Raw genomic sequence first — 11,272 nt, 5'->3', positions numbered from 1 at the left:
TCATAACAGTACACAACATCGCCGTGGTTACAACATCTGCGTATGAAACATCTGAAAGAAAGAATACGAGTTGTGCGTGAAGGAATCTGCAGACAGCAGCCGAAATGCAGCAACGTCAGGTCCTGCAAAGGAAGGACGGTCACAGCACAGGACGTTGTTTACGTCATTAATGTGTTGACTGTGGTGATGGACTGAGGATGGGAGGAGGACTCGGGATTGGGTTTTGACTTTGGCAGAATCTTATCCAGTGGATTCGGTGTTCGGCCAAACCCCAAAAAATCTGGATTTGGTGCATCCCTAATATATATACGTAAATATATCACATTTAAGCCCATCTGAAGTTAATGCGAGGCTTTAACAGGCTGAGTTGAACACAAATTGAATTAGTTTAACGATTTTACGTACAATATAAGTGATTATCAGAATCGACTCTTAGCTCTCTGAGCTGCACTGGACTCACAGCAGATACTAAGATACTCAGCTGATTTATCAATTCATCAGCTGTTTCTCACTCTAATGGCCAGAATAAACGGAAGTAATTATTACAGTAAGCTAAACCTTATTTCAACGTTCATATCAACACATGACTATTGTTTTAAGGACAGATTTGAAAAATTGGAAACTATCCTTTAAGAGTTTTGCTTCCGAGGTTGTGTTTGGACGAAGTTTCTGGTCCCTCCATACTGTCTACTGCCAAATGAAGGCAAAATATAATAAAAACTCACTTGATTTTAAACATTGATAACGCATTTCGACATACAAAACCCTGCAGACTTCTGGTTTTGATTTCTATTGTTTTCCTTGTGGCTAGGAGCCAATCACACCCCCGCCTGCCGCTCACTGTTCGCCTAACCAGTTTTAGATAAGATCGGACCTTACAGGAATACAAAATATGTCGAAATTCCAAAATTCCAATACGTCTGGTTTTGCAGGATTTTTTTTCAATGACACTGCTCTATTGTTATCTTTTTGCATAACTTTTCCCAGCATTAAACTTCAGGTGATGACAGTGCAGAAAGGGCCCAATTATGTTATTTCAATCAAATACAATGCAGGTGTGTTTACTTATATAATTAAAGAAAGAGCCTTTTTATTCTATTTGTCCACTGTAGACATGTTTAACCTCTGTTTTAAACAGTCCTCATCTAAACAATTGTTAACTCAGACTGTCCTTATGTACCATTTGTACATACTACGAAAAGAACTGTAATTGGTATATATTCCACGTATTTATCACTGTAAGCCCCCCATTGACTGCCACTTTAAAAGAGCAGAGAAAATCCACAAAAAGAGGAGGTTGTGTTGAATGTTTGGGTCCTAAAACCCAGGGCTTTAAAGCGAGGGAGCGCAGCTCATGTCTTGGAAAAGTTTAAGGAGAAAACAAGAATTTCACCCAGAAAACGTGTATTTGTGTCCTGACAGTACTACTTAAAGGAACATGCCAACTTATTGGGACTTTAGCTTATTCACCATATCCCCCAGAGTTAGACAAGTCCATACATACCCTTCTCATCTCTGTGCATGTCGTAACTCTGTCTGAGGCACCCACTGCTAGCCTAGCTTAGCACAAATGCTGTATGGTAACTGGCTCCAACTAGCCTACTGCTCCCAATAAGTGACAAAATAACGCCAACATGGTCCTATTTGCACGTGATTTGTATAGTCACAGCGTGTCCAAACAACAAGGTCACATGAGACATAGCCATCTTCTAATCGTATACATACTGGGAACTATATTCTCAGAAGGCGAAGTACTGCTACTTCTGCTACTTGGGCGGAGTGATTTGCTCAAAGCACACGAGAAGCCCCGAGGGGGGGAGCAGAGAGTAATAACGGTGCAGTTCAGGTGTTGAGCGAATCACTCCGCCCAAGTAGCAGTGCTTAGCCTTCTGAGAATATTGTTCCCAGTATGTATACTACACTCTATCTATCTATCTATCTATCTATCTATCTATCTATCTATCTATCTATCTATCTATCTATATATCTATATATCAATCTATCCATCTATCATCTAAACTTAACTGTTGTCGCTGCATGGTCACCTTTTGTCGGCTAATCTCAAAGTATGTTCAAATTCAAAACGGTGTTGCTATGGTTTCCGTGTTGAATGACATGTTTCCTGGGAAGGTTGTAAAACGGTGTGCAAGGGCTTTGAGATTTGTATTCTCTCGTTTGGTGGGTGTGTCTATCGTTTATTGGCTCAGGTCACAGGTGTTACCCAATCAGAGCACTTCCGCACATAAAAAAACGCGTTGCTAGGTTTAGGGCCTAATTTAGTAGCATATACGAACTGGTTTGCATAACTTTTTGTACCATATCACACGAATATGTAATGTGTTTTTCATCTTGACCAAATTTGATTGAGCTGTTGTTTGGAGTTAGTCCATTTACTGAAAGATGGCCGCTTTAAATCCTGTGTTTCTAAATATGTTGGTGGGGAGACCCTTTTGGTTTAAATTTGCTTCTTGACGTTGCCTTAAAAATACAAAACACGTACCCAAATATGTTACATCTGTACATGCAGGGGATGAATTTGTAACTTTGAAAATTTCCACTGACAGTTTGAAACTCAGCGAATGTATTTTAACAGATAATAATACAGAGAAATACATGTAATGATGAAATGATATATTTGTAGAATATATACATAGAAGAAAAGTGGAAATTAAATCTAAATTTTGTTAGCAACGACGCTGTGTGTTGTTTGTTTTATACGTGTTTATTCCTTTTTTTTGTTCAACAGAAATAGATTTAATGCCACAGTAGTTACCCTACAAGGAATTCAACCAGGAGAGACTTTATTGCAGATATTCAAAGGTTTATTCAACATATGCCTATGAAATATACATGGTCTTTGGAGATTAGACTCCATCTTTGTAAAATGATACAAGACATATCCCACAAGACATTAGAAACAAGACATATCCCACAAGACATTAGAAACAAGACATATCCCTCAATACATTAGAAACAAGACATATCCCACAAGACATTAGAAACAAGACATATCCCACAAGACATTAGAAACAAGACATATCCCACAAGACATTAGAAACAAGACATATCCCACAAGATATTAGAAACAAGACATATCCCTCAAGACATTAGAAACAAGACATATCCCACAAGACATTAGAAACAAGACATATCCCTCAAGACATTAGAAACAAGACATATCCCACAAGACATTAGAAACAAGACATATCCATCAAGACATTAGAAACAAGACATATCCCTCAAGACATTAGAAACAAGACATATCCCACAAGACATTAGAAACAAGACATTAGAAACAAGACATTAGAAACAAGACATATCCCTCAAGATATTAGAAACAAGACATATCCCTCAAGACATTAGAAACAAGACATATCCCTCAAGACATTAGAAACAAGACATATCCCACAAGACATTAGAAACAAGACATTAGAAACAAGACATTAGAAACAAGACATATCCCTCAAGATATTAGAAACAAGACATTAGAAACAAGACATCCCACAAGACATTAGAAACAAGACACATCCCACAAGACATAAGAAACAAGACATATCCCACAAGACATTAGAAACAAGACATATCCCACAAGACATTAGAAACAAGACATATCCCACAAGACATTAGAAACAAGACATATCCCACAAGACATTAGAAACAAGACATATCCCACAAGACATTAGAAACAAGACATTAGAAACAAGACACATCCCACAAGACATTAGAAACAAGACATATCCCACAAGACATTAGAAACAAGACATATCCCACAAGACATTAGAAACAAGACATATCCCACAAGACATTAGAAACAAGACACATCCCACAAGACATTAGAAACAAGACATATCCCACAAGACATTAGAAACAAGACATATCCCACAAGACATTAGAAACAAGACATTAGAAACAAGACATATCCCACAAGACATTAGAAACAAGACATATCCCTCAAGATATTAGAAACAAGACATATCCCACAAGACATTAGAAACAAGACATATCCCTCAAGATATTAGAAACAATACATTAGAAACAAGACATATCCCTCAAGACATTAGAAACAAGACATTAGAAACAAGACATATCCCTCAAGACATTAGAAACAAGACATTAGAAACAAGACATATCCCACAATACATTAGAAACAAGACATGTCCCTCAAGACATTAGAAACAAGACATTAGAAACAAGACATATCCCACAAGACATTAGAAACAAGACATATCCCTCAAGACATTAGAAACAAGACATATCCCACAAGACATTAGAAACAAGACACATCCCACAAGACATTAGAAACAAGACATATCCCACAAGACATTAGAAACAAGACATATCCCTCAAGATATTAGAAACAAGACATATCCCACAAGACATTAGAAACAAGACATTAGAAACAAGACATCCCACAAGACATTAGAAACATGACATATCCCACAAGACATTAGAAACAAGACACATCCCACAAGACATTAGAAACAAGACATATCCCACAAGACATTAGAAACAAGACATATCCCACAAGACATTAGAAACAAGACATATCCCACAAGACATTAGAAACAAGACACATCCCACAAGACATTAGAAACAAGACATATCCCACAAGACATTAGAAACAAGACATATCCCACAAGACATTAGAAACAAGACACATCCCACAAGACATTAGAAACAAGACATTAGAAACAAGACATATCCCACAAGACATTAGAAACAAGACATATCCCTCAAGATATTAGAAACAAGACATATCCCACAAGACATTAGAAACAAGACTTATCCCACAAGACATTAGAAACAAGACACATCCCACAAGACATTAGAAACAAGACATATCCCACAAGACATTAGAAACAAGACATATCCCACAAGACATTAGAAACAAGACACATCCCACAAGACATTAGAAACAAGACATATCCCACAAGACATTAGAAACAAGACATATCCCACAAGACATTAGAAACAAGACAAGATTAGAAACAAGACATATCCCACAAGACATTAGAAACAAGACATATCCCACACATTAGACATTAGAAACAAGACATATCCCACAAGACATTAGAAACAAGACATATCCCACAAGACATTAGAAACAAGACATATCCCACAAGACATTAGAAACAAGACACATCCCACAAGACATTAGAAACAAGACATATCCCACAAGACATTAGAAACAAGACATATCCCACAAGACATTAGAAACAAGACATTAGAAACAAGACATATCCCACAAGACATTAGAAACAAGACATATCCCTCAAGATATTAGAAACAAGACATATCCCTCAAGATATTAGAAACAATACATTAGAAACAAGACATATCCCTCAAGACATTAGAAACAAGACATTAGAAACAAGACATATCCCTCAAGATATTAGAAACAATACATTAGAAACAAGACATATCCCTCAAGACATTAGAAACAAGACATTAGAAACAAGACATATCCCTCAAGACATTAGAAACAAGACATTAGAAACAAGACATATCCCACAAGACATTAGAAACAAGACATGTCCCTCAAGACATTAGAAACAAGACATTAGAAACAAGACATATCCCACAAGACATTAGAAACAAGACATATCCCTCAAGACATTAGAAACAAGACATATCCCACAAGACATTAGAAACAAGACACATCCCACAAGACATTAGAAACAAGACATATCCCACAAGACATTAGAAACAAGACATATCCCACAAGACATTAGAAACAAGACATATCCCACAAGACATTAGAAACAAGACATATCCCTCAAGATATTAGAAACAAGACATTAGAAACAAGACATATCCCTCAAGACATTAGAAACAAGACATATGACACAAGACATTAGAAACAAGACATATCCCTCAAGACACTACAAACAAGACATATCCCATAAGACACTAGAAACAAGACATATCCCACAAGACATTAGAAACAAGACATATCCCTCAAGACACTAGAAACAAGACATATCCCTCAAGATATTAGAAACAAGACATTAGAAACAAGACATATCCCTCAAGACATTAGAAACAAGACACATCCCACAAGACATTAGAAACAAGACATATCCCATAAGACATTAGAAACAAGACATATCCCACAAGACATTAGAAACAAGACATATCCCACAAGACATTAGAAACAAGACACATCCCACAAGACATTAGAAACAAGACATATCCCACAAGACATTTGAAACAAGACATATCCCACAAGACATTAGAAACAAGACATTAGAAACAAGACATATCCCACAAGACATTAGAAACAAGACATATCCCTCAAGATATTAGAAACAAGACATATCCCACAAGACATTAGAAACAAGACATATCCCTCAAGATATTAGAAACAAGACATTAGAAACAAGACATATCCCTCAAGACATTAGAAACAAGACATTAGAAACAAGACATATCCCACAAGACATTAGAAACAAGACATGTCCCTCAAGACATTAGAAACAAGACATTAGAAACAAGACATATCCCACAAGACATTAGAAACAAGACATATCCCTCAAGACATTAGAAACAAGACATATCCCTCAAGATATTAGAAACAAGACATTAGAAACAAGACATATGACACAAGACACTAGAAACAAGACATATCCCACAAGACACTAGAAACAAGACATATCCCACAAGACATTAGAAACAAGACATATCCCTCAAGACACTAGAAACAAGACATATCCCTCAAGATATTAGAAACAAGACATTAGAAACAAGACATATCCCTCAAGACATTAGAAACAAGACATATCCCACAAGACATTAGAAACAAGACATATGACACAAGACACTAGAAACAAGACATATCCCACAAGACACTAGAAACAAGACATATCCCACAAGACATTAGAAACAAGACATATCCCTCAAGACACTAGAAACAAGACATATCCCTCAAGATATTAGAAACAAGACATTAGAAACAAGACATATCCCTCAAGACATTAGAAACAAGACATATCCCACAAGACATTAGAAACAAGACATATGACACAAGACACTAGAAACAAGACATATCCCACAAGACACTAGAAACAAGACATATCCCACAAGACATTAGAAACAAGACATATCCCTCAAGACACTAGAAACAAGACATATCCCTCAAGATATTAGAAACAAGACATTAGAAACAAGACATATCCCTCAAGACATTAGAAACAAGACATATCCCACAAGACATTAGAAACAAGACATATCCCTCAAGACACTAGAAACAAGACATATCCCTCAAGATATTAGAAACAAGACATTAGAAACAAGACATATCCCTCAAGACATTAGAAACAAGACATATCCCTCAAGACATTAGAAACAAGACATATCCCACAAGACATTAGAAACAAGACATTAGAAACAAGACATATGACACAAGACATTAGAAACAAGACATATCCCTCAAGACACTAGAAACAAGACATATCCCACAAGACACTAGAAACAAGACATATCCCTCAAGACACTAGAAACAAGACATATCCCACAAGACATTAGAAACAAGACATATCCCTCAAGATATTAGAAACAAGACATTAGAAACAAGACATATCCCTCAAGACATTAGAAACAAGACATATCCCTCAAGACATTAGAAACAAGACATATCCCACAAGACATATCCCACAAGACATATCCCACAAGACATTAGAAACAAGACATATCCCACAAGACATTAGAAACAAGACATATCCCTCAAGACATTAGAAACAAGACATATCCCTCAAGATATTAGAAACAAGACATATCCCACAAGACATTAGAAACAAGACACATCCCACAAGACATTAGAAACAAGACATATCCCTCAAGACATTAGAAACAAGACATATCCCACAAGACATTAGAAACAAGACTTATCCCTTAAGACATTAGAAACAAGACATATCCCTCAAGACACTAGAAACAAGACATATCCCTCAAGACACTAGAAACAAGACACATCCCACAAGACATTAGAAACAAGACATATCCCTCAAGACATTAGAAACAAGACATATCCCACAAGACATTAGAAACAAGACTTATCCCTTAAGACATTAGAAACAAGACATTAGAAACATGACATATCCCTTAAGACATCAGAAACAAGACTTGTCCCCTCGATGGAGTCTAAACACAGGTGGATGGCGATGAAAGCAGACCAGAGGAGTCGAACCAGCGGAAGACCCAGGGTGCCCCGGGTGCTGTGACTGGAGTTGGGGGGGGGGGGGGGGCGCCTGAAATGACAACTAAAAGAGAGAGGACCAGATTGAGTGAATCAGGGATATAATGCAGTGATTGGATCATGAATTTCGCGGTCATTTCTGGTTGGTTTTCTGTAAAAGTGAACGCCTCTAAACAGCTGAATGGTTCAGGAAGTTATTACAGTTATTAGAAGTCTTCCTGCCTTTTATAAGCCCTAACATCTTCTCATTTTAATCTCTCATGCTTTGGGTTAAAATATATTTTTTTTACATTCCTTCCAACAGAATTCAGAGTCTAGTAAGCCATCTATTAATAGAAAGAAGTCAAAGAAAGAAAGTTGGGAAGTGGGTAAAAAAATGAAAATCATTCATCCTTTGACAAGACTTATGTCTTGTTTTAACCCTCATGTTGTCCTTGGGTCAAATTTGACCCGTTTGCAGTTAATTAGCCGTCGAAATAAGCATATTAAAAATATTAAAGCAAATTAAAATTGTCAAAAAAAGCACCCACAACATTAAAAAGGGACAAATATGTCGAAAAAAGCGATAATAATGTTGAAAAAAGTGACCAAAACAGGGTTTTTTTCTTTCATGGTTGACAGGAATACAACACAAGGGTTAAAAAGTCAACCTGCTGTAATGAAGACAATATGAAAGTCTTTATTACCTAATTTGTTGACACAATAGCATCTTAACAACCACACATTATTTGTAATTAACTAATTGTTATAAGTAGCTGGCTCTAAATAAAAAATAAAAAAAATGCTCTAAAGGTTGAGTAATTCACTCGGCTACAAAATACAATATAATATACAATATAAAATAAATAACCAGTTGTTTCTGCCTTTGTCCACTCCCTGCGACCATGCACTCAGACACTAAGAAAAATGGTCAACAATGAAAAAGGAACTCCCTGATGAGTTATATTCCATCATTTTTTTATATTTGGATTGTAATGTTTCCCTTTGCATAAAGATATTTCAGGCATATTGATTCAGAAGGTGCATAATGAGTCACCAAAATGGTGCACACCTCTGCACATGGGCACCCAACCAGTTAAGCTACCTAGGCACCCGGGTTTATTTTTATTATTTTAAATAGCTGTGTCATTGTGTGGGACAACATACCTTTGTGATGAAAGAACATGAATGAAAGAACGCCTTTACGGATTAACATTTGTTTGAACATATAAAACATGATGTCTTACAGAGCCAATGAAACCGTCCAAATAGTCCAAATAGGCTGCACACATCAGCTCCTACAGTACAAATATATATTATAATGCATCAACATTGATTAAAAAAAGTTTAAGTCCAAGTGTGCCCTGGCACACTTGGACTTAAACTTTTAATGTTGTGTTTCTTTCTTTCCCATTTGGTCTGATCCTGTATTTTTAATCGATGTTGTCATGTGCTGTATGTCAACTTCTTGCTACTGCAGCGAAATGAATCGCCCCTCGGGGACAAATGAAGGTCTTGAATGAATTGAATTGAATTATGCTCAAGGATCTAAATTACTTCTTCCAACGCTGTATGTACCAACAGCCGTTACCTCACAGTAACCTGTCCCCAGTTCTTTGCTAAATATAACTCTCATGTGACTGGACGGCAGTCCCCATCATTTAGCAAGGCTTCACTGAAGTGGTTGTGCATAGGTTTTTGTGCGGCGACATTATCTGAACCTGTTCATTGGAATGCTTTGCACTTGTACTTGTTTTTCTAAGTCATGTTTCTGCTGATAGAGAAGGCAAAGGTGAGCAGCTTTCCCGTAAATCTGCCGGTGCAAAGGATGGGCACAGAAAATGTTTCTCAGAACATGGCATGATATAAAACAGTACACAGTACATTCTACATACTGAAATGATGACTAACCCAGACCCATGTGCTGGAGTTGGCAAGGCAGCTTTATTTGTTTTGCACATTTCAGCAACAGGCCACTGAAAAGTGCTTTACATGAGACTTTAAAGAGCAGTTATTAACAATTACAAAATTAAAAACAGATGCAATTCGATAATAAAAGGTACAGTGGAGTATAAGTGTAATGCTGAAAGAGTAGCGGTGGTCCTGCAGTTTTCTGTTTTTTAATGTTACAGATGGTGGATGTGGAGCACATTGTAATGACTTTGTATTCTGTTGGACCTTTAAATCCATAACACAATAACACATTTTATGAATTCATTAGGTTTTCTTAGTCAAATATCTTCTTCTTCTTAGTCTTATTCTGTAACCGTGGCAGCCCTATCCCCCAGTTTTTATCCACTTCTTCCACACTTCTTGAGTTTTAACCCTCATGTTGTCCTTGGGTCACGTTGACCCATTTTATGTTAATTCTTATACATTAAATTAACATAAAAACACCAAAAACTTTGGAAAAAAACACCAAAAACAGAAAAAAATCACCCATAACGTTGAAAAAGTGGCAAAAAAGTTGGAAAAAGCATTAATAATGTTGAAATGTTGATATTTTTTTCTTCTTCTTTTTAAATCCTTTTTGTCTCTTAATATATATATATACACCGTTTGGAGGCTCTTTTATAGTTATTTGTTCACCTGTTTTGCGCTTTTGCTGATATTTTGTACCGATAGGACCAACTCTAATGCTGTTGTACTTGTGCAACTACAGTAGAGACTAGACCACTCCAGCTGTCAGATAAATCCATAGACTGTATGCAATTCAGTGGAGTAAAAAGTACAACATTTCTCTCTGACATGTAAATAAATGTAGGTACTTTCCACTGATGGCATCTGCTTGATGTACAGTATCATCTCAATCTACAGATTTTCCTGACATGGTTTCAGTGGCACATTGGGTGTGACCCTTGAAAAAATGCTTAAAACAATAAACAAGTGCACGAAGAACAAAAGATTGATATGGATCTGCACAACCGGGGCATGCTGGAGTTTTACCGGTTATGTCTGTTCTTATTGTGCATTTTGAGCTGGTGTTTGATCTTTGATGTTATTTCTTTGACTGTCACGCACTTTGTGACCGGTGTCTGGGAAAGGTGCTACACAAATAAACCCATCTATTCCAGCAATCAGAAGGGTTCTGGGTTCACT

The sequence above is a fragment of the Etheostoma spectabile genome, unplaced genomic scaffold, assembly GCF_008692095.1.
Source record: "Etheostoma spectabile isolate EspeVRDwgs_2016 unplaced genomic scaffold, UIUC_Espe_1.0 scaffold270, whole genome shotgun sequence".
Taxonomy (NCBI): domain Eukaryota; kingdom Metazoa; phylum Chordata; class Actinopteri; order Perciformes; family Percidae; genus Etheostoma; species Etheostoma spectabile.
This window is presented reverse-complemented; position numbering follows the sequence as displayed.